At 52.0% G+C, this 24,231-nt stretch overlaps 13 non-coding genes across 13 annotated transcripts; 4 read left to right on the forward strand and 9 right to left on the reverse strand.

Annotated features, from left to right (window-relative positions):
• Positions 1 to 737: 737 nt before the first annotated feature.
• Positions 738 to 810, reverse strand: Trnam-cau (transfer RNA methionine (anticodon CAU)). Its single transcript has one exon. It is a non-coding gene; the product is annotated as a tRNA-Met (tRNA).
• Positions 811 to 1,784: 974 nt separating this feature from the next.
• On the forward strand, positions 1,785 to 1,856 carry Trnag-ucc (transfer RNA glycine (anticodon UCC)). The gene has a single exon. It is a non-coding gene; the product is annotated as a tRNA-Gly (tRNA).
• A 265-nt stretch (positions 1,857 to 2,121) lies between these two features.
• Trnas-aga (transfer RNA serine (anticodon AGA)) lies at positions 2,122 to 2,203 on the reverse strand. Its single transcript has one exon. It is a non-coding gene; the product is annotated as a tRNA-Ser (tRNA).
• Positions 2,204 to 2,343: 140 nt separating this feature from the next.
• On the reverse strand, positions 2,344 to 2,416 carry Trnak-uuu (transfer RNA lysine (anticodon UUU)). Its single transcript has one exon. It is a non-coding gene; the product is annotated as a tRNA-Lys (tRNA).
• An 831-nt stretch (positions 2,417 to 3,247) lies between these two features.
• Trnam-cau (transfer RNA methionine (anticodon CAU)) lies at positions 3,248 to 3,320 on the reverse strand. Its single transcript has one exon. It is a non-coding gene; the product is annotated as a tRNA-Met (tRNA).
• Positions 3,321 to 4,294: 974 nt separating this feature from the next.
• On the forward strand, positions 4,295 to 4,366 carry Trnag-ucc (transfer RNA glycine (anticodon UCC)). Its single transcript has one exon. It is a non-coding gene; the product is annotated as a tRNA-Gly (tRNA).
• Positions 4,367 to 4,631: 265 nt separating this feature from the next.
• Positions 4,632 to 4,713, reverse strand: Trnas-aga (transfer RNA serine (anticodon AGA)). Its single transcript has one exon. It is a non-coding gene; the product is annotated as a tRNA-Ser (tRNA).
• Positions 4,714 to 4,853: 140 nt separating this feature from the next.
• On the reverse strand, positions 4,854 to 4,926 carry Trnak-uuu (transfer RNA lysine (anticodon UUU)). The gene has a single exon. It is a non-coding gene; the product is annotated as a tRNA-Lys (tRNA).
• Positions 4,927 to 5,758: 832 nt separating this feature from the next.
• Positions 5,759 to 5,831, reverse strand: Trnam-cau (transfer RNA methionine (anticodon CAU)). The gene has a single exon. It is a non-coding gene; the product is annotated as a tRNA-Met (tRNA).
• A 974-nt stretch (positions 5,832 to 6,805) lies between these two features.
• On the forward strand, positions 6,806 to 6,877 carry Trnag-ucc (transfer RNA glycine (anticodon UCC)). The gene has a single exon. It is a non-coding gene; the product is annotated as a tRNA-Gly (tRNA).
• A 5,865-nt stretch (positions 6,878 to 12,742) lies between these two features.
• Trnak-uuu (transfer RNA lysine (anticodon UUU)) lies at positions 12,743 to 12,815 on the reverse strand. Its single transcript has one exon. It is a non-coding gene; the product is annotated as a tRNA-Lys (tRNA).
• Positions 12,816 to 13,646: 831 nt separating this feature from the next.
• Trnam-cau (transfer RNA methionine (anticodon CAU)) lies at positions 13,647 to 13,719 on the reverse strand. The gene has a single exon. It is a non-coding gene; the product is annotated as a tRNA-Met (tRNA).
• Positions 13,720 to 20,826: 7,107 nt separating this feature from the next.
• On the forward strand, positions 20,827 to 20,898 carry Trnag-ucc (transfer RNA glycine (anticodon UCC)). The gene has a single exon. It is a non-coding gene; the product is annotated as a tRNA-Gly (tRNA).
• The last annotated feature ends 3,333 nt before the right edge of the window (positions 20,899 to 24,231 follow it).

Below are 24,231 nucleotides of genomic sequence, written 5' to 3' on the forward strand. Positions count from 1 at the left end.
GGCGACTTCACCGACTTCCCACTGACGCTGGTAGCAGCCCAACAGCTGACCAGCGCCTCCTCTCCCTTTACCCCGGTGCTGACAGTAATTGCATCATGTGCCTGTTTTCCCCGATTACATTCGGTTGAAGCTCCGCAAGGAGGGCGAAAAACGAACGTTGGAAGGCCAAAACATGGAGCGTTGGGTGCGTAAAAACTTCCGTTCCGGTACCGGGAATCGAACCCGGGCCTCCTGGGTGAAAGCCAGGTATCCTAGCCACTTTTTTTTTTTTTTTTTAAATCTCATTTTGTTCGTTTTCGTTCGTTGTATCTGCTCTGGGAGGACGTCGAAAGACACCCGTTCCAGTTCGTTGTTGATCCATTAACTCAGTTTTTTTTAATTACAGAGGGCAGCTAACCCTCTGACCGAGCGCGCTGAGCTACCGTGCCGGCGCCACTAGACCACACCGGATTTGCGCTATGACGTGAGGTTCACTCCGTTTCCTCTCGTATTTCGTGCTGAACCTGGACTCACTGCTGTTCTCTGTTTGCCAGCATATTTGCGCACAGCTCGAAATTGACTATTCGTTATTTTACTCATAACAGGTTAAGAGAAAGATCAAAGTTGTACGTTGTCATAATTGGAAATAAACATTTTGACGCTGAGCGTAGACTCCTTGTGGATAACGAATGACAATTAAGTTCGTTCCCTAGCAACAGCAACACCGTTAATTCAGCCGTGATGTACAGCAAATTAAATGCCCCGGGTGAGGATCGAACTCACGACCTTAAGATTATGAGACTTACGCGCTACCTACTGCGCTACCGAGGCACGTTGCGAGCAACGTTCCAGGAAACTTGGTAAGTCTCGCATATTAGAGATAGAGAGTTTGCGCGCTCTGAAGAATCTGTTGTGTTGCTACACGTGCTTTCCCGACTTGCTAGATTAAACTGCTGCCGCAGCTTTTTCAACGGAACGCAGCACTGCCTGAGGTTACAGTCCATCGCCCTTGCGGCGCCTGAACACAGCGGCCTGTTGGGCCAGGCCGACGTTACAGCTCAGAAATAGCACGCGACCGTCCAAGTACGGTCTCTTGCGTGCTGCGTGTTTGGTTCTTCTCACAGCGAATCCTGCTATACATTCCTGAGGCTGACGGAGCTCAAGCGAGGAATCGGTGCGGCAGCATTATAGCGATAACAGCAGAACGATACATCGGCCGGGAATCGAACCCGGGCCGCCCGCGTGCTAAGCGAGCATTCTACCACTTTTTTTTTCTTCTCATTTCGTTCGTTGCATTTGTTGGGGGCGGACGTCCGATGACGCCCGTTCAAGTTCATCGTTGACTCAGTCTTTTATTACAGAGGGCAGATAACTGTCAGACCGAACACGCTGAGTTATCGTGCCGGCAAACCTTAAGATTATGAGACTTACGCGCTGCTTACTGCACTACTGAGGCACATGCCACTGAACCACCGATGCTCGACAAGCTGCCCGTGCTTCCCGAGCAGTTTTCTGCAGGGAAAGTGGGATTGCCACCCAGCGACGTCGGATGAAACCGAAAAAAGTGCTACACACGCGGAGTCCTCCACTACACTGCCTTAAGACGACCACTCATCACTATAGTGTGAGTAACCTTGCGGCTGCGGCGACTAGTCTCGCCCAAAGACGCAGCGTGCGTGGAGGCGCTACCCGAATGCGTGTGGATGCACCCTCCTAGCTCGTAAAGCGCCTACAGCTACTATCACCGTGGGCCGCTGCTGGCGGGCGGGAAGCCGACACAGCGCGGCGTCGCGAGGAGCGGCTGTGCGGTGGTGGTGTAATGGTGAGCATAGTTGCCTTCCAAGCAGTTGATCCGGGTTCGATTCCCGGCCACCGCAAGTAACGCTAGTTTTTTCGTATATAGTATGTGAGCCGCGTGCTGTTAAATTAACGTTTTTGTCGTCGTTACTCCACGCAGACCATCCTGTAGTATGTCCCGACTTGTCCCGACTTTGCTCGGCTGACGCGAAAGCTGACGCTTGGAATTCGCCCTTATCAAAAGGACAGGCACTATAAACGGCTGTGAGAGGCGAGGTACCAAAACGACAGGCAAACTGCGAAATTTTCTGCTCCTTCTTCTTAAACAAAAAAAGAAAAAACGGACGCAGTCGGTAGGACTCGAACCTACGCTCCCAGAGGGAATCTGATTTCTAGTCAGACGCCTTAACCACTCGGCCACGACTGCTCGTAACTGAAGAGTCCCTCGAATCGTGAAAAATCAAACCCGTCTGCGCAGAATTTTGACAGGAAACGAACTCCGTGCACTGATTACGGCAGGGCTACCATCGCTACGAGACGAGCCATTACGGAAACGTTAAAAATCTTCGCCCGGACAGGGACTCGAACCCTGGACCCTTAGGTTAAAAGCCTAATGCTCTACCGACTGAGCTATCCGGGCTCACGCTTCTTGCGGATGGAGCGGCTGCAAGCAACGTGAATAACTGGAACGCGTGTGTAGGCGTACTACGGTAATATCTGGCTTCTGGCGCAACTGGCGACTTCACCGACTTCCCACTGACGCTGGTAGCAGCCCAACAGCTGACCAGCGCCTCCTCTCCCTTTACCCCGGTGCTGACAGTAATTGCATCATGTGCCTGTTTTCCCCGATTACATTCGGTTGAAGCTCCGCAAGGAGGGCGAAAAACGAACGTTGGAAGGCCAAAACATGGAGCGTTGGGTGCGTAAAAACTTCCGTTCCGGTACCGGGAATCGAACCCGGGCCTCCTGGGTGAAAGCCAGGTATCCTAGCCACTTTTTTTTTTTTTTTTAAATCTCATTTTGTTCGTTTTCGTTCGTTGTATCTGCTCTGGGAGGACGTCGAAAGACACCCGTTCCAGTTCGTTGTTGATCCATTAACTCAGTTTTTTTTAATTACAGAGGGCAGCTAACCCTCTGACCGAGCGCGCTGAGCTACCGTGCCGGCGCCACTAGACCACACCGGATTTGCGCTATGACGTGAGGTTCACTCCGTTTCCTCTCGTATTTCGTGCTGAACCTGGACTCACTGCTGTTCTCTGTTTGCCAGCATATTTGCGCACAGCTCGAAATTGACTATTCGTTATTTTACTCATAACAGGTTAAGAGAAAGATCAAAGTTGTACGTTGTCATAATTGGAAATAAACATTTTGACGCTGAGCGTAGACTCCTTGTGGATAACGAATGACAATTAAGTTCGTTCCCTAGCAACAGCAACACCGTTAATTCAGCCGTGATGTACAGCAAATTAAATGCCCCGGGTGAGGATCGAACTCACGACCTTAAGATTATGAGACTTACGCGCTACCTACTGCGCTACCGAGGCACGTTGCGAGCAACGTTCCAGGAAACTTGGTAAGTCTCGCATATTAGAGATAGAGAGTTTGCGCGCTCTGAAGAATCTGTTGTGTTGCTACACGTGCTTTCCCGACTTGCTAGATTAAACTGCTGCCGCAGCTTTTTCAACGGAACGCAGCACTGCCTGAGGTTACAGTCCATCGCCCTTGCGGCGCCTGAACACAGCGGCCTGTTGGGCCAGGCCGACGTTACAGCTCAGAAATAGCACGCGACCGTCCAAGTACGGTCTCTTGCGTGCTGCGTGTTTGGTTCTTCTCACAGCGAATCCTGCTATACATTCCTGAGGCTGACGGAGCTCAAGCGAGGAATCGGTGCGGCAGCATTATAGCGATAACAGCAGAACGATACATCGGCCGGGAATCGAACCCGGGCCGCCCGCGTGCTAAGCGAGCATTCTACCACTTTTTTTTTCTTCTCATTTCGTTCGTTGCATTTGTTGGGGGCGGACGTCCGATGACGCCCGTTCAAGTTCATCGTTGACTCAGTCTTTTATTACAGAGGGCAGATAACTGTCAGACCGAACACGCTGAGTTATCGTGCCGGCAAACCTTAAGATTATGAGACTTACGCGCTGCTTACTGCACTACTGAGGCACATGCCACTGAACCACCGATGCTCGACAAGCTGCCCGTGCTTCCCGAGCAGTTTTCTGCAGGGAAAGTGGGATTGCCACCCAGCGACGTCGGATGAAACCGAAAAAAGTGCTACACACGCGGAGTCCTCCACTACACTGCCTTAAAACGACCACTCATCACTATCGTGTGAGTAACCTTGCGGCTGCGGCGACTAGTCTCGCCCAAAGACGCAGCGTGCGTGGAGGCGCTACCCGAATGCGTGTGGATGCACCCTCCTAGCTCGTAAAGCGCCTACAGCTACTATCACCGTGGGCCGCTGCTGGCGGGCGGGAAGCCGACACAGCGCGGCGTCGCGAGGAGCGGCTGTGCGGTGGTGGTGTAATGGTGAGCATAGTTGCCTTCCAAGCAGTTGATCCGGGTTCGATTCCCGGCCACCGCAAGTAACGCTAGTTTTTTCGTATATAGTATGTGAGCCGCGTGCTGTTAAATTAACGTTTTTGTCGTCGTTACTCCACGCAGACCATCCTGTAGTATGTCCCGACTTGTCCCGACTTTGCTCGGCTGACGCGAAAGCTGACGCTTGGAATTCGCCCTTATCAAAAGGACAGGCACTATAAACGGCTGTGAGAGGCGAGGTACCAAAACGACAGGCAAACTGCGAAATTTTCTGCTCCTTCTTCTTAAACAAAAAAAGAAAAAACGGACGCAGTCGGTAGGACTCGAACCTACGCTCCCAGAGGGAATCTGATTTCTAGTCAGACGCCTTAACCACTCGGCCACGACTGCTCGTAACTGAAAAGTCCCTCGAATCGTGAAAAATCAAACCCGTCTGCGCAGAATTTTGACAGGAAACGAACTCCGTGCACTGATTACGGCAGGGCTACCATCGCTACGAGACGAGCCATTACGGAAACGTTAAAAATCTTCGCCCGGACAGGGACTCGAACCCTGGACCCTTAGGTTAAAAGCCTAATGCTCTACCGACTGAGCTATCCGGGCTCACGCTTCTTGCGGATGGAGCGGCTGCAAGCAACGTGAATAACTGGAACGCGTGTGTAGGCGTACTACGGTAATATCTGGCTTCTGGCGCAACTGGCGACTTCACCGACTTCCCACTGACGCTGGTAGCAGCCCAACAGCTGACCAGCGCCTCCTCTCCCTTTACCCCGGTGCTGACAGTAATTGCATCATGTGCCTGTTTTCCCCGATTACATTCGGTTGAAGCTCCGCAAGGAGGGCGAAAAACGAACGTTGGAAGGCCAAAACATGGAGCGTTGGGTGCGTAAAAACTTCCGTTCCGGTACCGGGAATCGAACCCGGGCCTCCTGGGTGAAAGCCAGGTATCCTAGCCACTTTTTTTTTTTTTTTTTAAATCTCATTTTGTTCGTTTTCGTTCGTTGTATCTGCTCTGGGAGGACGTCGAAAGACACCCGTTCCAGTTCGTTGTTGATCCATTAACTCAGTTTTTTTTAATTACAGAGGGCAGCTAACCCTCTGACCGAGCGCGCTGAGCTACCGTGCCGGCGCCACTAGACCACACCGGATTTGCGCTATGACGTGAGGTTCACTCCGTTTCCTCTCGTATTTCGTGCTGAACCTGGACTCACTGCTGTTCTCTGTTTGCCAGCATATTTGCGCACAGCTCGAAATTGACTATTCGTTATTTTACTCATAACAGGTTAAGAGAAAGATCAAAGTTGTACGTTGTCATAATTGGAAATAAACATTTTGACGCTGAGCGTAGACTCCTTGTGGATAACGAATGACAATTAAGTTCGTTCCCTAGCAACAGCAACACCGTTAATTCAGCCGTGATGTACAGCAAATTAAATGCCCCGGGTGAGGATCGAACTCACGACCTTAAGATTATGAGACTTACGCGCTACCTACTGCGCTACCGAGGCACGTTGCGAGCAACGTTCCAGGAAACTTGGTAAGTCTCGCATATTAGAGATAGAGAGTTTGCGCGCTCTGAAGAATCTGTTGTGTTGCTACACGTGCTTTCCCGACTTGCTAGATTAAACTGCTGCCGCAGCTTTTTCAACGGAACGCAGCACTGCCTGAGGTTACAGTCCATCGCCCTTGCGGCGCCTGAACACAGCGGCCTGTTGGGCCAGGCCGACGTTACAGCTCAGAAATAGCACGCGACCGTCCAAGTACGGTCTCTTGCGTGCTGCGTGTTTGGTTCTTCTCACAGCGAATCCTGCTATACATTCCTGAGGCTGACGGAGCTCAAGCGAGGAATCGGTGCGGCAGCATTATAGCGATAACAGCAGAACGATACATCGGCCGGGAATCGAACCCGGGCCGCCCGCGTGCTAAGCGAGCATTCTACCACTTTTTTTTTCTTCTCATTTCGTTCGTTGCATTTGTTGGGGGCGGACGTCCGATGACGCCCGTTCAAGTTCATCGTTGACTCAGTCTTTTATTACAGAGGGCAGATAACTGTCAGACCGAACACGCTGAGTTATCGTGCCGGCAAACCTTAAGATTATGAGACTTACGCGCTGCTTACTGCACTACTGAGGCACATGCCACTGAACCACCGATGCTCGACAAGCTGCCCGTGCTTCCCGAGCAGTTTTCTGCAGGGAAAGTGGGATTGCCACCCAGCGACGTCGGATGAAACCGAAAAAAGTGCTACACACGCGGAGTCCTCCACTACACTGCCTTAAGACGACCACTCATCACTATAGTGTGAGTAACCTTGCGGCTGCGGCGACTAGTCTCGCCCAAAGACGCAGCGTGCGTGGAGGCGCTACCCGAATGCGTGTGGATGCACCCTCCTAGCTCGTAAAGCGCCTACAGCTACTATCACCGTGGGCCGCTGCTGGCGGGCGGGAAGCCGACACAGCGCGGCGTCGCGAGGAGCGGCTGTGCGGTGGTGGTGTAATGGTGAGCATAGTTGCCTTCCAAGCAGTTGATCCGGGTTCGATTCCCGGCCACCGCAAGTAACGCTAGTTTTTTCGTATATAGTATGTGAGCCGCGTGCTGTTAAATTAACGTTTTTGTCGTCGTTACTCCACGCAGACCATCCTGTAGTATGTCCCGACTTGTCCCGACTTTGCTCGGCTGACGCGAAAGCTGACGCTTGGAATTCGCCCTTATCAAAAGGACAGGCACTATAAACGGCTGTGAGAGGCGAGGTACCAAAACGACAGGCAAACTGCGAAATTTTCTGCTCCTTCTTCTTAAACAAAAAAAGAAAAAACGGACGCAGTCGGTAGGACTCGAACCTACGCTCCCAGAGGGAATCTGATTTCTAGTCAGACGCCTTAACCACTTTTTTTTTTTTTTTTTTTTTTTTTTTTTTTTTTTTTTTTTTTTTTTTCATTTTAGGGCCTCCCTTCTCCCCATATAGCCCATCCAATCGCTCACCTTTTCTGCCTTCTTCGGCTAGCTTCTACGCTGTAAATGTATTAGTTTTTTTTTTTTTATTTTTTTTAATTTTTTTTTTTTTTTTTTTTTTTTTGTAGTTGTTAACCGTTATAACATAAAGTAAATGAAAACAAAAGGGAGGAGTGGCTGATACCCATCAATGCCATCTCCGGGAAGTAATCCTCTGTATGTGCCGTCTCCATCGGCACTGTGTTGGTTCGTGATGTTTCTCGAATTACCTGTTGCAGCTTTACTTAGTGTCCCCCGTACGTCGGAAAACTGTAAGGGTCGGCTTCACGTGTTGCAGTGTGTTCACACCGGTGCATGTTCGTCTTGTTTCATCGTTTTGTCTCTTCCCTGTACTTTCCTGTCTCGTCTACTCTTAGCTTGACACTCTCCAAGTCTGTGGGGGATCCATGAGCGCTTTGATGAGAAAATTTGCGTATTCCTGTTTATAATGTGGAAGTCTGCGAAGTCCATCGTGCTGTGTTTGTAAATATGTCGAAAAATCTCCAATACTTCGTTCTGAGTTTGTAAAAATATAATATATTGCTTGTCCTTTCAGCCATGTTACGGCATTTCGTTTCGTGGTAGGGTAAAGGTCATCGTCCGGTAGAAGTAGACTCTTAAGGGTGATGGCTTGCGGGGACGTGCGTTGTAGAAATGCCAATAGGTTTCTAACCGCTATCCAGATATCATGCGCCGTACCGCATACGAATTTGTGTTCATCAGTATCTTGCACGTCACAGGTTGCACAAAGGGAAGTATCAGCCAAATGTATCGAATGTAATCGGGAGGTCGTGGGAAGTTTCCTATTGACCACGTAGTACCACAATGCTCTCGCCCCCGTTGGCAAATGTGGATGATGAACACTTTTCCATATACGCGGCCAGACTGCCTCGGGGTACTTAGCTTCAATAGTGTTTCGAGCGTGCGTCGTGATCAAATATTTGTACACGGCTCGCACTGTGACTATTTGTGCCTCTGGCATCCCCATGCGTATGTAGCTATAATCAACCAAAAATTGCTTGAGATGGTGAAGGTCGTCTGTTATGTGATGAACATCCACAGGCGCGTCAAGATTAGCCGGCTTAATTTCGTTCAATAGAAGGGTGGTGATGCTATTAGGCGAATTCTTCCATCTGCCATATGTAGAACTGACGTACAGGGCCCGTGTCTTCGTATAAACGTCGATGAGGTTGAGACCACCTGACGTCGTCGGTAGAGTCAACGTAGAATATTTCACTTTGAAAATGTGGCCGCGGCTGACAAAGTGGCCGAAGGCAGCTAACAATCTGCTTGCCATCGGGAGGGGTAGTGGGAGTACGCGTGCCACATAGTTAATTTTAGAGACGAGATAAACGTTCACCAAGGCCACACGTTGTATTTCGTCCAGCGACCTGAGGGTATGTTGACGTATGCTCGCGCGCACTGTATTCAGTAAGTCTTTGTAATTGATTGCAATCGTGCGTCGGATGTCACGAGTAAACTTCACTCCCAAGCACTTCATGACCGTGATCACCTTTATCTGTCCAGGAATGGGGGTCCTCAATCCACGTCCGATGTTCAGGACACCGGACTTCATTACATTCAACTGAGCCCCCGCCGCCTTCCTATACTGCTCTACTATGTCCATCGCCGTCTGAATCTCAGCCGTGGTTCGCACAAGAAAGGCCACATCATCCGCGTAGGCGCGGCATACAAACTTGTGACCATACATCAGGACACCCTGGAGGTGTGTGTTCAGCGCTGTTAATAGTGGCTCGATGGCGATAGCAAACAGCGCCATCGACATAGGGCAGCCCTGTCTGACCGAACTTTCGAGAGTTATCGGCCCCACTGATCGCCCGTTGAGCAAAATCGTTGACTGGGAGTGGCGCAGCAGACGTGCGATGATGGTGAGGAAGCGGTGGGGGAAGTTCATAGTCTGCATGGTTTTCAGTAAATACTCATGGTTCACACGGTCGAATGCTTTGTCAAAATCGAGAGCAATCAAGGCGCACGGAATTCGACAGGCGGCAGCTATCGCTATGATGTCGCGATAGTCACACAGGGTGTCGTGAATGTTGCGGCCTATACCGACACTCGTTTGTGGCGGGGCTGTGACCGTGTTCATCACCGGTTTGAGTCTCCTAGCTATAAGCCTTGCAAAGATCTTATAATCACAGTTTAAAAGTGTGAGCGGGCGGTAGTGTTTTGCGGATTTCGCCAATGGCGACTTAGGAACCGGTATGATCAGGCCCTCACTGAATTGTCGCGGGATGTCTTTGTCGGGGTCCATTAATTCCTGGCATATGCACGTCAGTTTCGGTAACAACAGTCGTTTAAATGTGCGATAGAATTCCACCGGCAGACCGTCCGGACCTGGTGACTTGTTCGCAGGGCCCGTCAGCACCGCATCTTCTACTTCCTCTTCAGTTGGTTCAGCCAACAATTGATTTGCTTCCGTCTGATTCACCTTGCGGGTTATACCCGACAGTAAAGCCTCCATCGCCTCGTGATCCACAGGGCCAGCGGCGTAAAGCGTCGCATAATAGTGCTTCAGCTCAGCTGCTATCTCGCGTTGCTGCAACAACAAACATCCGTCCTCCGTCCGTAGGTCAGTGATTAGCTTCCTGCGGCGACCTGTCCGCTCCTTAAGCACGTGATAGATGGAAGGGTGCTCACCTGCGACACCGTCACGAAGGCGCGCCCTAACTTTGCATCCGATGAGCTTTTGACGCGTCAAAGCCGTAATCTTGGCTTTTATTCGTTGGATTTCCTGGTGATTGTCTATAATCGACGCGTCCGGGCGGTATAAGTCTCGAAGGACCTGGAAATAGAACTCGACCGTCCTGGTGTACCACTCCTTCCTTTCACGGGAGTATCGCATAAAGGCCTTCCTGATTGCCGGTTTTGCACAAGTGAGCCACCACTCCAGCGCCGAGGCATATTGAGAAAACCGCCTCTCACAAGCTGCCCAAGACGCAGCAAAGAGTTCATGGCAGGCCTGTTCGTCCAAAAGCGAGACATTCAACTTCCAGTATCCTCTTCCACGGTACGTCCCTTGTCGTTGGAGGTTGAGTGTACAAATGTACGCCGCGTGGTCAGAGAAGACGGTCGGCCATATTTCCGTCTGCAAAAGTCTGCGACTTAAATCCAGCGTTACGTAAATACGATCTAGTCGGCTGGCGGAGTGTGTCGTGACATGCGTGAATCCTGGCCTATCGCCATTGACGTGTTCCCAGGTATCAATAAAAGGAAAGTCCCGTATTATAGCCGCTAGATCCGGACAAGTGTTAAAATGTGGCGTCTGGTCTTTCGGGGATAGGACGCAGTTGTAGTCGCCACCGAAGATAATGTGGTCGTAATGGCCTACAAGCAAAGGTGCAATAGCATCTTTAAAAAATATCGCCCGTTCTGGTCTGTTACCAGTGCCTGAAGGGGCATAGACGTTGACAATACGAGTATCGTAAATGGTGAGCGCCATGCCTCTCGCCGTTGGGAGGTACTCTACGTCAGTCGCTAATATCCCTTCCTTTGTAAGGATGGCTGTTCCAAGGTCTTGCACAGTCCCGGGGTGAGTGAAGGCTATATATCCACCAATCGTGGCGAGGTCTACGTTCTTCACCTCTTGTAGTAAGACCACGTCGAGTTCGGCGGCGTATAACATGTCACGTAAGGTCTGCAGCTTGAGATTGCTGCTGATACTGTTGATGTTAACAGTGCCTATCCTGTATGCTTGAGCAGATGTCATTCGCTGATGGAAGGGAGGAAGGCCTTGTCTGTGACTGCACGCACTAGAGATTACTGGTCGCTGTGGCGGATGGGAATCCCATCCGTATCATCTCTGACCCCGCGCATAATCGCCGTCCCCACACCAACCATAGGGTCGTCATTCAAGTCCCCTCCTGGTGGAACGCTTTCCACATCATCGGCCCAGTTGCCGGTCTCCCGGAGTCCAACCGACGCCGTGTCGCCGTCAAGTGGCTGCATGGGTATGTCATGCGGGATCACCTCCCGTGTCGCGTCCACTATCATCTGTTCGGTGGGGGGGTTAGATGGCTCGGCCGTCGCAAGAATGCCGGCCGGAATGAGGACCTGGTGGACGCCATCGTCCTGTGCGACCGGTGTTCCTCCAAGAGTGCGGCCAACCCGCTGAGCCTTTTCACGCACCTCCTTCGCCGTCTGGTCCGCGTTCGGGGGCGCAATCCGTTGTTTTTTGCGTCTGCGGGGAGAGTGCCGTGGTCGGCTCATCTCGCTATCGGAAGATACGGTCTGGTCCGGTTCCTGCGGGTCCGCCGAATCCTGAATTACGACGTTTTCAGCCGCAGCAATTGCGGCATGGCCCTCGTCATCGGGAGTTACCCGTTGCTCCGACGGGGCAGCAGAGAAGTCTGTCGCCTCTATCCGATTCGCGACCATGGGCGCATCGTGGTTCTCAGGCGGTGACGTGCGAGGAGCCGCCTCCTCGACAGGTAAGTGGTCCGGTTCCGGTCCCCTGACTGCTGCAACGTAACTGACCGGCAACGTCTGCATATTCGCAGAGCGCACGGCCTCCCCCACTGGTAACTGCGCTATCCTCCTCTGCATGCAGTCTGAGCGAACATGGCCTTCCTTACCACAACCTGAGCACGTTCTGGGTTGCCCGTCATACATGACAATGGCTCTACATCCACCGACGTATATATATGAAGGGACGTGACGCCGAAGATCAATTTTGACTTGCCGCACCCCATTGAGAACAGGGAAGGTATTGAAAGTTGTCCACTTCTCCGCTGTATTACTTAAGACCGTCCCATAGGTAGTAAGAACTGTATTGACCTGCCCTGAAGGCACCTCAAACGGAAGTTCAAAGATCCGAATGGTCCGGACCCCAAGTCCCGCCATTTCAACCGTCACATCCCCCACATGACCGTCACAATGGGTGAACTTAAATCGACCTCCCGAAGAGGCTATGACTCGTGCACAGCAGTCTGCGTTCGCCATCTTCACATAGACTGTTCGGCTAACTATTGACAGATGGATCCCGATAACGTCGTCAAATTGTAACTTCACTACATCGCGTAAAAAGGCCTCTATTTCGTATGGCTTAGGTCGTGCATAATGGTCGTCGAAACTAAATTTCAGAGTGTTCTTACGGAAATGAGATTCCATCTTTACGACGCGTTCATGACGAACTTCCTCGAGAAAAGGCAAGTCCCACCGCGTTTACTCACCACTCGCCTCGGCGATGGCCCGGAACAGCGAGGACGTAAACAGCACACGTCCGCGCACCTCGCCAGCCGCGAGTAGACTGACCACTCGGCCACGACTGCTCGTAACTGAAGAGTCCCTCGAATCGTGAAAAATCAAACCCGTCTGCGCAGAATTTTGACAGGAAACGAACTCCGTGCACTGATTACGGCAGGGCTACCATCGCTACGAGACGAGCCATTACGGAAACGTTAAAAATCTTCGCCCGGACAGGGACTCGAACCCTGGACCCTTAGGTTAAAAGCCTAATGCTCTACCGACTGAGTTATCCGCGCTCACGCTTCTTGCGGATGGAGCGGCTGCAAGCAACGTGAATAACTGGAACGCGTGTGTAGGCGTACTACGGTAATATCTGGCTTCTGGCGCAACTGGCGACTTCACCGACTTCCCACTGACGCTGGTAGCAGCCCAACAGCTGACCAGCGCCTCCTCTCCCTTTACCCCGGTGCTGACAGTAATTGCATCATGTGCCTGTTTTCCCCGATTACATTCGGTTGAAGCTCCGCAAGGAGGGCGAAAAACGAACGTTGGAAGGCCAAAACATGGAGCGTTGGGTGCGTAAAAACTTCCGTTCCGGTACCGGGAATCGAACCCGGGCCTCCTGGGTGAAAGCCAGGTATCCTAGCCACTTTTTTTTTTTTTTTTAAATCTCATTTTGTTCGTTTTCGTTCGTTGTATCTGCTCTGGGAGGACGTCGAAAGACACCCGTTCCAGTTCGTTGTTGATCCATTAACTCAGTTTTTTTTAATTACAGAGGGCAGCTAACCCTCTGACCGAGCGCGCTGAGCTACCGTGCCGGCGCCACTAGACCACACCGGATTTGCGCTATGACGTGAGGTTCACTCCGTTTCCTCTCGTATTTCGTGCTGAACCTGGACTCACTGCTGTTCTCTGTTTGCCAGCATATTTGCGCACAGCTCGAAATTGACTATTCGTTATTTTACTCATAACAGGTTAAGAGAAAGATCAAAGTTGTACGTTGTCATAATTGGAAATAAACATTTTGACGCTGAGCGTAGACTCCTTGTGGATAACGAATGACAATTAAGTTCGTTCCCTAGCAACAGCAACACCGTTAATTCAGCCGTGATGTACAGCAAATTAAATGCCCCGGGTGAGGATCGAACTCACGACCTTAAGATTATGAGACTTACGCGCTACCTACTGCGCTACCGAGGCACGTTGCGAGCAACGTTCCAGGAAACTTGGTAAGTCTCGCATATTAGAGATAGAGAGTTTGCGCGCTCTGAAGAATCTGTTGTGTTGCTACACGTGCTTTCCCGACTTGCTAGATTAAACTGCTGCCGCAGCTTTTTCAACGGAACGCAGCACTGCCTGAGGTTACAGTCCATCGCCCTTGCGGCGCCTGAACACAGCGGCCTGTTGGGCCAGGCCGACGTTACAGCTCAGAAATAGCACGCGACCGTCCAAGTACGGTCTCTTGCGTGCTGCGTGTTTGGTTCTTCTCACAGCGAATCCTGCTATACATTCCTGAGGCTGACGGAGCTCAAGCGAGGAATCGGTGCGGCAGCATTATAGCGATAACAGCAGAACGATACATCGGCCGGGAATCGAACCCGGGCCGCCCGCGTGCTAAGCGAGCATTCTACCACTTTTTTTTTCTTCTCATTTCGTTCGTTGCATTTGTTGGGGGCGGACGTCCGATGACGCCCGTTCAAGTTCATCGTTGACTCAGTCTTTTATTACAGAGGGCAGATAACTGTCAGACCGAACACGCTGAGTTATCGTGCCGGCAAACCTTAAGATTATGAGACTTACGCGCTGCTTACTGCACTACTGAGGCACATGCCACTGAACCACCGATGCTCGACAAGCTGCCCGTGCTTCCCGAGCAGTTTTCTGCAGGGAAAGTGGGATTGCCACCCAGCGACGTCGGATGATTGGTTGGTTGGTTTGGGGGATCAAAGGGACCAGACAGCTACGGTCATCGGTCCCTTTTTCCAAAGACAAAGAACACCCACAGAGAATAAAAACGAGGAACAGAATAGAACACAGACGATACAAAACAAGAGAAACTGAGACAAAGACAAGACAAAACGAACTAAAACCACAGAGTGTGACGGTGGTTGGCCGACCATAGAAAGAAAAAAAGGAAAAGCCAACCACTGAGAAACACGTTAAAAAATCAGTTTAAAAGCAGAGGCCAAAGGCCAGAATCAACACAAAACAATAACAGAAAATAGAAACACTCAGATTAAATGATAAAAGCCCCCTGCCCGAATAAAACTTAAAACTAAGTCAGCCATAGCCGAGTCATCTGTTAAAAGGGCAGGGAGCGTGTCAGGCAGTGCGAACGACTGCCTGAGCACAGCTAAAAGTGGACAGTCCAATAAAATGTGGACCGCCGTCAAAATGGAGCCGCAGCGACATAAAGGTGGGTCCTCTCGTCGCAATAAGTGTCCGTGCGTCAGCCACGTGTGCCCAATGCGCAGCCGGCAGAGGACAACAGACTCCTTGCGAGAGACCCGCAAGGAGGAGCGCCACACACCGGTAGCCCCCTTGATGGCCCGAAGTTTGTTGGGCATGGGCAGGGTGCGCCATTCAGTGTCCCAAAGGTCTAGAATTTTGCGGCGTAGGAACGATCGCAAATCTGTCTCCGGGAGGCCAACGTCCAGAGATGGTGCACTAATCGCTTCTTTCGCCAGCCGGTCAACATTTTCGTTGCCGGGGATCCCAACATGGCCTGGGGTCCACACGAAGACCGCGGAGCGGCCGCAACGCGCAAGAGTATGCAGGGACTCATGGATAGCCATCACCAGACGGGAACGAGGAAAACACTGGTCGAGAGCTCGTAAACTGCTCAGGGAATCGCTACAGATAACGAAGGACTCACCTGAGCAGGAGCGGATATACTCTAGGGCACGAAAGATGGCGACCAGCTCAGCAGTGTAAACGCTGCAGCCATCCGGCAATGAACGTTGTTCGGAATGGTCCCCTAGAGTTAGCGCATACCCGACACGACCAGCAACCATCGAACCGTCGGTGTAAACAATTCCAGAGCCCTCATACGTGGCCAGGATGGAAGAAATGCGGCGGCGGAAGGCCTCTGGAGGGACCGAGTCCTTCGAGCCCTGTGCCAAGTCGAGCCGAAGGCAAGGGCGAGGACAACACCATGGGGGTGTACGCAAATTGGCCCGGAAAGGAGGTGGAACAGGAAAAAATCCAAGCCCGGAGAGAAGCTCCTTAACGCGTACGGCGATCGGACAACCCGACCGGGGCCGCCGCTCTGGCAGATGGACGACCGATCGCGGGAACAGGAGACGATAGTTAGGATGCCCGGGCGAGCTTAGAACATGGGCAGCATAAGCGGCCAGCAAACGTTGGCGTCGGAACCGCAGTGGAGGTACACCTGCCTCAACTAGTACGCTGTCCACAGGGCTGGTGCGGAAAGCACCAGTGGCAAGGCGTATCCCGCTGTGGAGAATTGGGTCCAACACCCGTAAAGCAGATGGGGATGCTGAGCCATAAGCCAGGCACCCATAATCCAGGCGGGACTGGATTAACGCCTGGTAGAGCCGTAACAGGGTAGAGCGGTCGGCGCCCCAGCGGGTGTGGCTCAAACAGCGCAGAGCATTGAGATGCCGCCAACACGCCTGTTTGAGCTGCCGGATATGAGGCACCCAAGTCAACCGGGCATCGAAAACCACCCCCAAAAACCTGTGGGTCTCCACCACAGCAAGCAGTTCGCCGGCAAGATAAAGCTGCGGGTCAGGATGGACTGTTCGGCGCCGGCAGAAATGCATAACGCGGGTCTTGGCTGCCGAAAACTGAAACCCATGCGCTACAGCCCAAGACTGCGCCTTGCGGATAGCGCCCTGTAGCTGACGTTCAACTGCTGCAATGCCAGTAGAGCTGTAATAAAGGCAGAAGTCGTCAGCATACAGGGAAGCGGAGACAGAATTTCCCACGGCCGCAGCAAGCCCGTTAATGGCTATTAAAAACAGACAGACACTTAAAACAGAACCCTGTGGCACACCGTTCTCCTGGACGTGGGAGGAACTACACGAGGCCGCGACTTGCACGCGGAACGTACGACACGACAGAAAATTGCGGATAAAAATCGGCAGAGGACCCCGAAGACCCCATCCATGAAGCGTAGAAAGGATGTGATGACGCCATGTCGTATCGTACGCCTTCCGCATGTCGAAAAAGACAGCGACCAGGTGCTGACGGCGGGCAAAGGCAGTACGGATGGCCGACTCCAGGCTCACCAGATTGTCGGTGGCGGAGCGGCCTTTACGGAACCCACCCTGAGACGGAGCAAGAAGGCCCCGAGACTCCAGTACCCAATTCAAGCGCCGGCTCACCATCCGTTCAAGCAACTTACAAAGAACGTTGGTGAGGCTAATGGGACGGTAGCTGTCCACCTCCAGAGGCTTCTTTCCAGGTTTCAAAACGGGGATGACAACGCCTTCCCGCCATTGCGACGGAAACTCCCCCTCGACCCAAAGACGGTTGTAAAGATCGAGAAGGCGCCGCTGGCAGTCCACTGAAAGGTGTTTCAGCATCTGACAGTGGATGCCATCTGGCCCAGGAGCGGTATCAGGGCAAGCAGCTAGGGCACTGCGAAATTCCCACTCACTAAATGGAGCATTGTAAGATTCTAGGTGGTTGGTGCGAAACGAAAGGCTCCGACGTTCCATCCGTTCTTTAATGGAGCGGAAGGCCTGTGGGTAATTCGCAGAAGCGGAACTCATAGCAAAATGCTCTGCTAATCGATTTGCAATGACGTCGGAGTCAGTACAAACTGCTCCATTCAGTGAGAGCGCAGGGACGCTGACAGGTGGCGGATAGCCGTAGACGCGTCGAATCTTGGCCCAGACCTGCGATGGAGTGACATGGAGGCCAATGGTGGACACATACCGCTCCCAGCACTCCTTCTTGCTTTGGCGGATAAGGAGGCGGGCCCGCGCACGCAGCCGTTTGAAGGCGATAAGGTGGTCTATGGAGGGATGTCGCTTGTGACGCTGGAGCGCCCGCCGGCGATCTTTAATCGCTTCAGCGATCGCAGGCGACCACCAAGGCACAGCCTTCCGCCGAGGGGACCCAGAAGAACGGGGAATGGCAGATTCGGCGGCAGTAACGATGCCGGTGGTGACCGATTGAACCACCGCATCAATGTCATCAGTAGGGAGAGGCTCAAAAGCGGCAGTGGAGGAGAACAAGTCCCAGTCAGCCTTATTCATAGCCCATCTGCTAGGGCGCCCAGAAGAGTGGCGCTGTGGTAGTGACAAAAAGATCGGAAAGTGGTCACTACCACACAGGTCGTCATGCACACTCCATTGGACAGACGGTAAGTGGCTATGGCTACAGAGTGAAAGGTCAATGGCGGAGTAGGTGCCATGCGCCACACTGAAGTGTGTGAAGGCACCATCATTTAACAGCGAGAGATCGAGCTGCGACAATAAACGCTCAACGATGGCGCCTCGACCTGTTGCCACTGACCCACCCCACAGAGGGTTATGGGCGTTGAAGTCGCCCAATAGCAAGAAAGGTGGCGGCAATTGGGCGACTAATGCAGCCAGGACATGCTGCGAGACATCACCATCCGGTGGAATGTAAAGGCTGCAGACGGTAACAGCCTGTGGCGTCCACACGCGTACAGCGACAGCCTCTAAAGGCGTCTGGAGAGGGACAGACTCGCTGTGCAGAGTGTGAAGGACATATATGCAGACGCCACCAGACACCCTTTCATAAGCTGCTCGGTTCTTATAGTAACCCCGATAGCCACGGAGGGCGGGGGTTCGCATTGCTGGAAACCAAGTTTCCTGGAGAGCAATGCAGAAGAAAGGGTGAAGGCTGATAAGTTGGCGGAGCTCAGCTAGATGGTGGAAGAAACCGCTGCAGTTCCACTGGAGGATGGTGTTGTCCATGGCTGGGAAAGGCGTGACGGGACTGGGAAGGCAGATTACGCCGCCGGATCACCTGCAGCCTCCGACTGAGCACCCGCGCTAGTGCCATTCATGGCGTCTGAGGGACCGCCGAGATCGAGGTCCTCAGCGGACGCCAGAATCTCCACCTCATCTTCGGACGCAGAGGGAGAAGGTTGCGGTGGGACAGGTGCCACCGCAATTTCAGGATTCTTGGGAGCCTTTTTCTTTGACTGCTTTGCTCGCTGTGCCTTTGGTGGGTCTGGCTGGGAGGGCGTCACTGGGTCAGTCTCAGGGACTGAAGACGACCGCGACGCCCTACAACCAGCGACCGGTGGTTTTTTGGCAGACTGGCGAGTGTCCGCTTTGGCACTGGGCAAAGCCTGGGATGGGAGGGCCCCAAGGGACCCCTTCCGGGCGAGAGGAGCCGAAGAGGGCCCACGCTTCTCCGGCTGTGAAGGGGGAACAGATGTCCCCGGTGGTTGGGGTGGTGTTGCTCCTGAAGTAGATGGAGCAGGAGCAACAGGGAGTGAAGTGCCCCCCACAACCGAGGGGGCCGGTGATGGCTGACAGAGCTGAGTTCGAACTGTTGGGGACGACACTGAAGAAGTTCGAACAGGTGTTGCAGCAGCAGCATAGGTGGACGGCATGGGCACAGGATGTAGCCTTTCAAACTTCCGCCGTGCCTCGGTGTAGGTCAGGCGGTCCAGGGTCTTATATTCCATTATCTTCCTTTCCTTCTGGAAGATCCGACAGTCCGGCGAGCAGGGGGAATGGTGTTCTCCGCAGTTAACACAGATAGGAGGCGGGGCACATGGAGTATCGGGATGAGATGGGCGTCCGCAATCTCGACATGTGAGGCTGGAAGTGCAGCGGGAAGACATATGGCCGAACTTCCAGCACTTGAAGCACCGCATCGGGGGAGGGATATAGGGCTTGACGTCGCATCGGTAGACCATCACCTTGACCTTTTCCGGTAACGTATCACCCTCGAAGGCCAAGATGAAGGCACCGGTAGCAACCTGATTGTCCCTCGGACCCCGATGAACGCGCCGGACGAAATGAACACCTCGTCGTTCGAGGTTGGCGCGCAGCTCGTCATCAGACTGCAAAAGGAGGTCCCTATGGAAAATAACACCCTGGACCATATTTAAACTCTTATGCGGTGTGATCGTAACAGCAACATCCCCCAACTTGTCACAAGCAAGTAACCGCCGTGACTGGGCAGAGGATGCCGTTTGTATCAGGACCGATCCAGAGCGCATTTTTGACAAACCCTCCACCTCCCCAAACTTGTCCTCTAAATGCTCGACGAAGAACTGAGGCTTTGTGGAGAGAAAAGACTCCCCATCAGCTCTCGTACAAACTAAGAATCGGGGCGAATATTTGCCACTGCCATCCTGAGATTTACGTTCCTCCCACGGCGTGGCCAGAGAGGGGAACGTTTTGGGATTGTACTTTTCAGCATTAAATTGAGCCCGAGAACGCTTAGAGACTGCTGGCGGCTGGCCGCCAGCGAGAGATGATGTACCACGCTTCATTGCGGGTCATCCGCCCTGATGCCACCTACTCCGACCAAGGGCCCTCCCCACGGGCGCCACCCAGCCGCAGCAATAGCCACCTGGCAGGATGGCCATTGCCGGGAGTCCCGATGCCCCAGGGAGATGGGCATCTACTCCTTGGCATACATGGGGAGTTAACGGCGCAGGCATCAGTAGAGCGATCCCTGTGTTGTCAGGGGGCTACAACCAAGAGGGTACATGGCGGCCCCACCACAACGGACTGGCTACCGTGCTGGATCTTAGGTGCAAAATGTCCAACGTCGTCGTCGCAGTTAAAAGAAACACTGCAGAGTGCAGCGTGGTAATCGCCCAAGAGATCGAAAACGAGCGGGACATCATTGCAACGACGAGAAATCCGGCTAAAGTTCTAATTGCACGACGGATACAGTGCACCACGTAAGGCGCCCTTCCCCAATTGGCTCGCTCTTCGGAATAATTGAGAAAGATGGAGGTCAAACCCGAGAGGGGACCATCACGTGAGGCCGAAACATGTGAGACTCCTTTTAGTCGCCTCTTACGACAGGCAGGAATACCGCGGGCCTATTCTAACCCCCGAACCCGCAGGGGGGGACGTCGGATGAAACCGAAAAAAGTGCTACACACGCGGAGTCCTCCACTACACTGCCTTAAAACGACCACTCATCACTATCGTGTGAGTAACCTTGCGGCTGCGGCGACTAGTCTCGCCCAAAGACGCAGCGTGCGTGGAGGCGCTACCCGAATGCGTGTGGATGCACCCTCCTAGCTCGTAAAGCGCCTACAGCTACTATCACCGTGGGCCGCTGCTGGCGGGCGGGAAGCCGACACAGCGCGGCGTCGCGAGGAGCGGCTGTGCGGTGGTGGTGTAATGGTGAGCATAGTTGCCTTCCAAGCAGTTGATCCGGGTTCGATTCCCGGCCACCGCAAGTGGCGCTAGTATTTTCGTATATAGTATGTGAGCCGCGTGCTGTTAAATTAAGGTTTTTGTCGTCGTTGCTCCACGCAGACCATCCTGTAGTATGTCCCGACTTGTCCCGACTTTGCTCGACTGCCGCTCGGGTCGCGGTCCATATGACGGCACAAGCACGACAAACATCTGCGAGACGGGCGCGGGCCTGACCGGCGTGTCCGAGACGCCGTGGGCGGCCGTTCGGAGCTACTAGAGCAGCGCTGTGGCGTGCCATGGAAACAAGGACACAAGACACAGGAGGTTCGACAAAGCATCCAAAACAATAAGCCCCGTCGTATTCCGGAACATTTTCGCCGTTTCATACTGTTTTGTTATTTCCAGAGGCACTTTGGAAATCTTCCTAGGCACACTCTTCTTCAAACTGAGTTTCTTAACATCGTACCTTATGCTTAATACAACAGTTTTAAATCATTGTGGAAACATCTTTGTCACATCGCAAAGGCAGCATGAAAAGAGGGCTGGCAGGGGTAGCGACTAAAAAGCAAAAAATTAAGGCAGCCAGAGTCCCCAGGCGGTCACCGATCCGAGTACTAACGTTGTTGCTTGACTTCGGTGATCGGACGAGAACAGCAGATTTTTTTTTCCTTTTTGTTTATTTATTTACTTTGTGGAATTTACCACTGCTACTAAACAGTAGGCCCTGACGTATTTCAGAACTCATCTGTCGATTCGTAGTGTGTTGTTATTTTCGAGGCGTTCTAGCACTCTTGTTTCGCGCATTCTTGCTCAAACTGAGTTCATTACTGTAATTTCGTATCTTACGTTTGATACAGTACTTTAAAATGCTTGTGGAAGCATCTTTGTCACACCTGAAAGTTAGTATGAAAAAGAGGCCTCGCAGGTGTAGCGACGTAAAAGTTAAAAAAAAAATGAGAGAGCCAACAGCACCTTTTTTTTTTTTTTTTTTTCTTTTACGGGCCTCCCATCTCCCCTTATAGCCCGGCCGTATCGCTCTCCACAAAACGCCTTCTATTGGCGAGCTTCATGAGCTATAAAGGTGCTGTTGACTCCATGTCCCATGACGAACGGATGAAAAAAAATAGTATCCTCTGCAGGTAGCTGTGAGATTGTCGACGTCCGTCGGGAAACGGCAGATGCCAAAAAAATCCATAAACCATGAAATCTTCTAAATGGAAACAATGGAGCCACCAGAAAAAGCAAGGTGCCAGAATAGAAAAATATAAAATAGAAAAATATAAAAATAGAAAAATATAAAAATTAAGCCATTTCCTCAGGTGCTCTATTACTGGAAAAGTCCCACATCAGTAAAGCTGAGGAGGAAAGTCCATCAGGTGGATAAATAAAGCTAAAAAGGAGAAAATTAAAGGCACTGCGTGGTAATACTAAAAGGAGACTCAAAACATCACTGCCGCCATATGGGAGACCTACATGAGGAAGTCAGTGCTGCTGAAAGAAAAAGTGCCGCGATCCACAGCATAAAAATAATCAAAAACAAGGAGAAACTAACTATACCAGTAAAGAAAATGACACAAAAAGAAGAAAGTATAGTTCCTCTGATTACATGTATTTCTATAATTGGTCGTTCCAGGAAAACACAGCTCGAGCGGTCACAGTAGAAAAAGTAGACCAAAACATGTTACGTAGCCATCGACATCCGGATAAAAGCATGAGCAAGGGCAACCTTCAAAAAATTCGCGAAAGTAGCATGATAGCCAGGCATTGCTTCAGCTTGTTCATGCTGAGTCCACAAGTAAGTAAGGAAGTCCAAATCGGTTGTCAATTTCAGGAAAAATAATGCAAAAACGGTATGACCCAGGAGCCACACCGTGGCATTCTTCTTAGTACTCGGGTAGGCGGCGCACTGTGGGATTAAAGCGTCGGTCGGCAGGACAGAACGCGTATCCACCCGATTGATAAGGCGAATCATATCGCTGGCGGTATTCCAAACACTGGAATAATGGCCACACACAAAACGGTGTTCAAGTGTATCGTCCACAGCACACAAGTCACAAGCTCCAGACGAGATGAGATTAATGGAGTGGAGCTTCGCATTCGTAGGGAAGGTACGATGCACGACCTTGTACCACACGGCGTGTACAGAGGGAGGAAGAACATTGCTGGCAAGATTTTTCCATACCGTGACCCAGTTATACCACGGTAGCCGATACTCCCACTTACAACGCACAGGAGACCCACGGAAAGCAGAAACGACGTCGCAGACTCGAAGGCTGGGAACGTCACAGAGCTCCAGGTAGCTGTTGTCCATATAGTAGCGACGCACATAATTAAGATAAAAGGTTGGTTGGTTGGGTTGGGGGATCAAAGGGACCAGACTGCTACGGTCATCGGTCCCTTTTTCCAAATACAAAGAACACCCACAGAGAATAAAAACGAGGAACTGAATAGAACACAGACGATACAGAACAACAGAAACTGAGACAAAGACAAGACAAAACGAACTAAACCCACACAGAGTGTGACGGTGGTTGGCCGACCATAGAAATAAAAAAAGGAAAAGCCAACCACTTAGAAACACGTTAAAAAACCAGTTTAAAAGCATAGGCCAAAGGCCAGAATCAACACAAAACAATAACAAAACAGAAACACTCAGATTAAATGATAAAAGCCCTCTGCCCGAATAAAACGTAAAACTAAGTCAGCCATTGCGGAGTCGTCTGTTAAAAGGGCAGGAAGCGAATCAGGCAGCGCAAATGTCTGCCTGACCACAGCTAAAAGGGGGCAGGCCAGCAAAATGTGGGCCACCGTCAAAGCCGCCCCACAGCGACATAGAGGAGGGTCCTCCCGGCGCAGTAAATAACTGTGTGTCAGCCGGGAGTGGCCAATGCGGAGCCGGCAAAGAACTACTGAGTCCCTGCGAGTGGCTCGCAGGGATGACCGCCACACAGCCGTCGTCTCCTTCACAGCACGGAGTTTATTGCGCGCCGTCAGTTCGCGCCATTCATCGTCCCATAGCGCCAAAATTTTGCGGCGGAAGACTGCCCGCAAATCAGTCTCTGGGAGGCCAACATCAAGAGATGATGTACTCGTGGCCTCTTTCGCCAGACGGTCAACATTCTCATTCCCGGGGATCCCAACATGGCCTGGGGTCCAAACAAAGACCACAGAGCGGCCGCAGCGGTCAAGAGTAGACAGGGACTCCTGGATAGCCATCACTAGACGGGAACGCGGGAAACACTGGTCGAGAGCTCGTAAACTGCTCAGGGAGTCGCTACAGATAACAAAGGACTCACCTGAGCAGGAGCGGATATACTCTAGTGCTCGAAAGATGGCGACCAGCTCAGCAGTGTAAACGCTGCAGCCAGCCGCC

Source organism: Schistocerca nitens, unplaced genomic scaffold, assembly GCF_023898315.1.
Source record: "Schistocerca nitens isolate TAMUIC-IGC-003100 unplaced genomic scaffold, iqSchNite1.1 HiC_scaffold_377, whole genome shotgun sequence".
NCBI classification, from domain to species: domain Eukaryota; kingdom Metazoa; phylum Arthropoda; class Insecta; order Orthoptera; family Acrididae; genus Schistocerca; species Schistocerca nitens.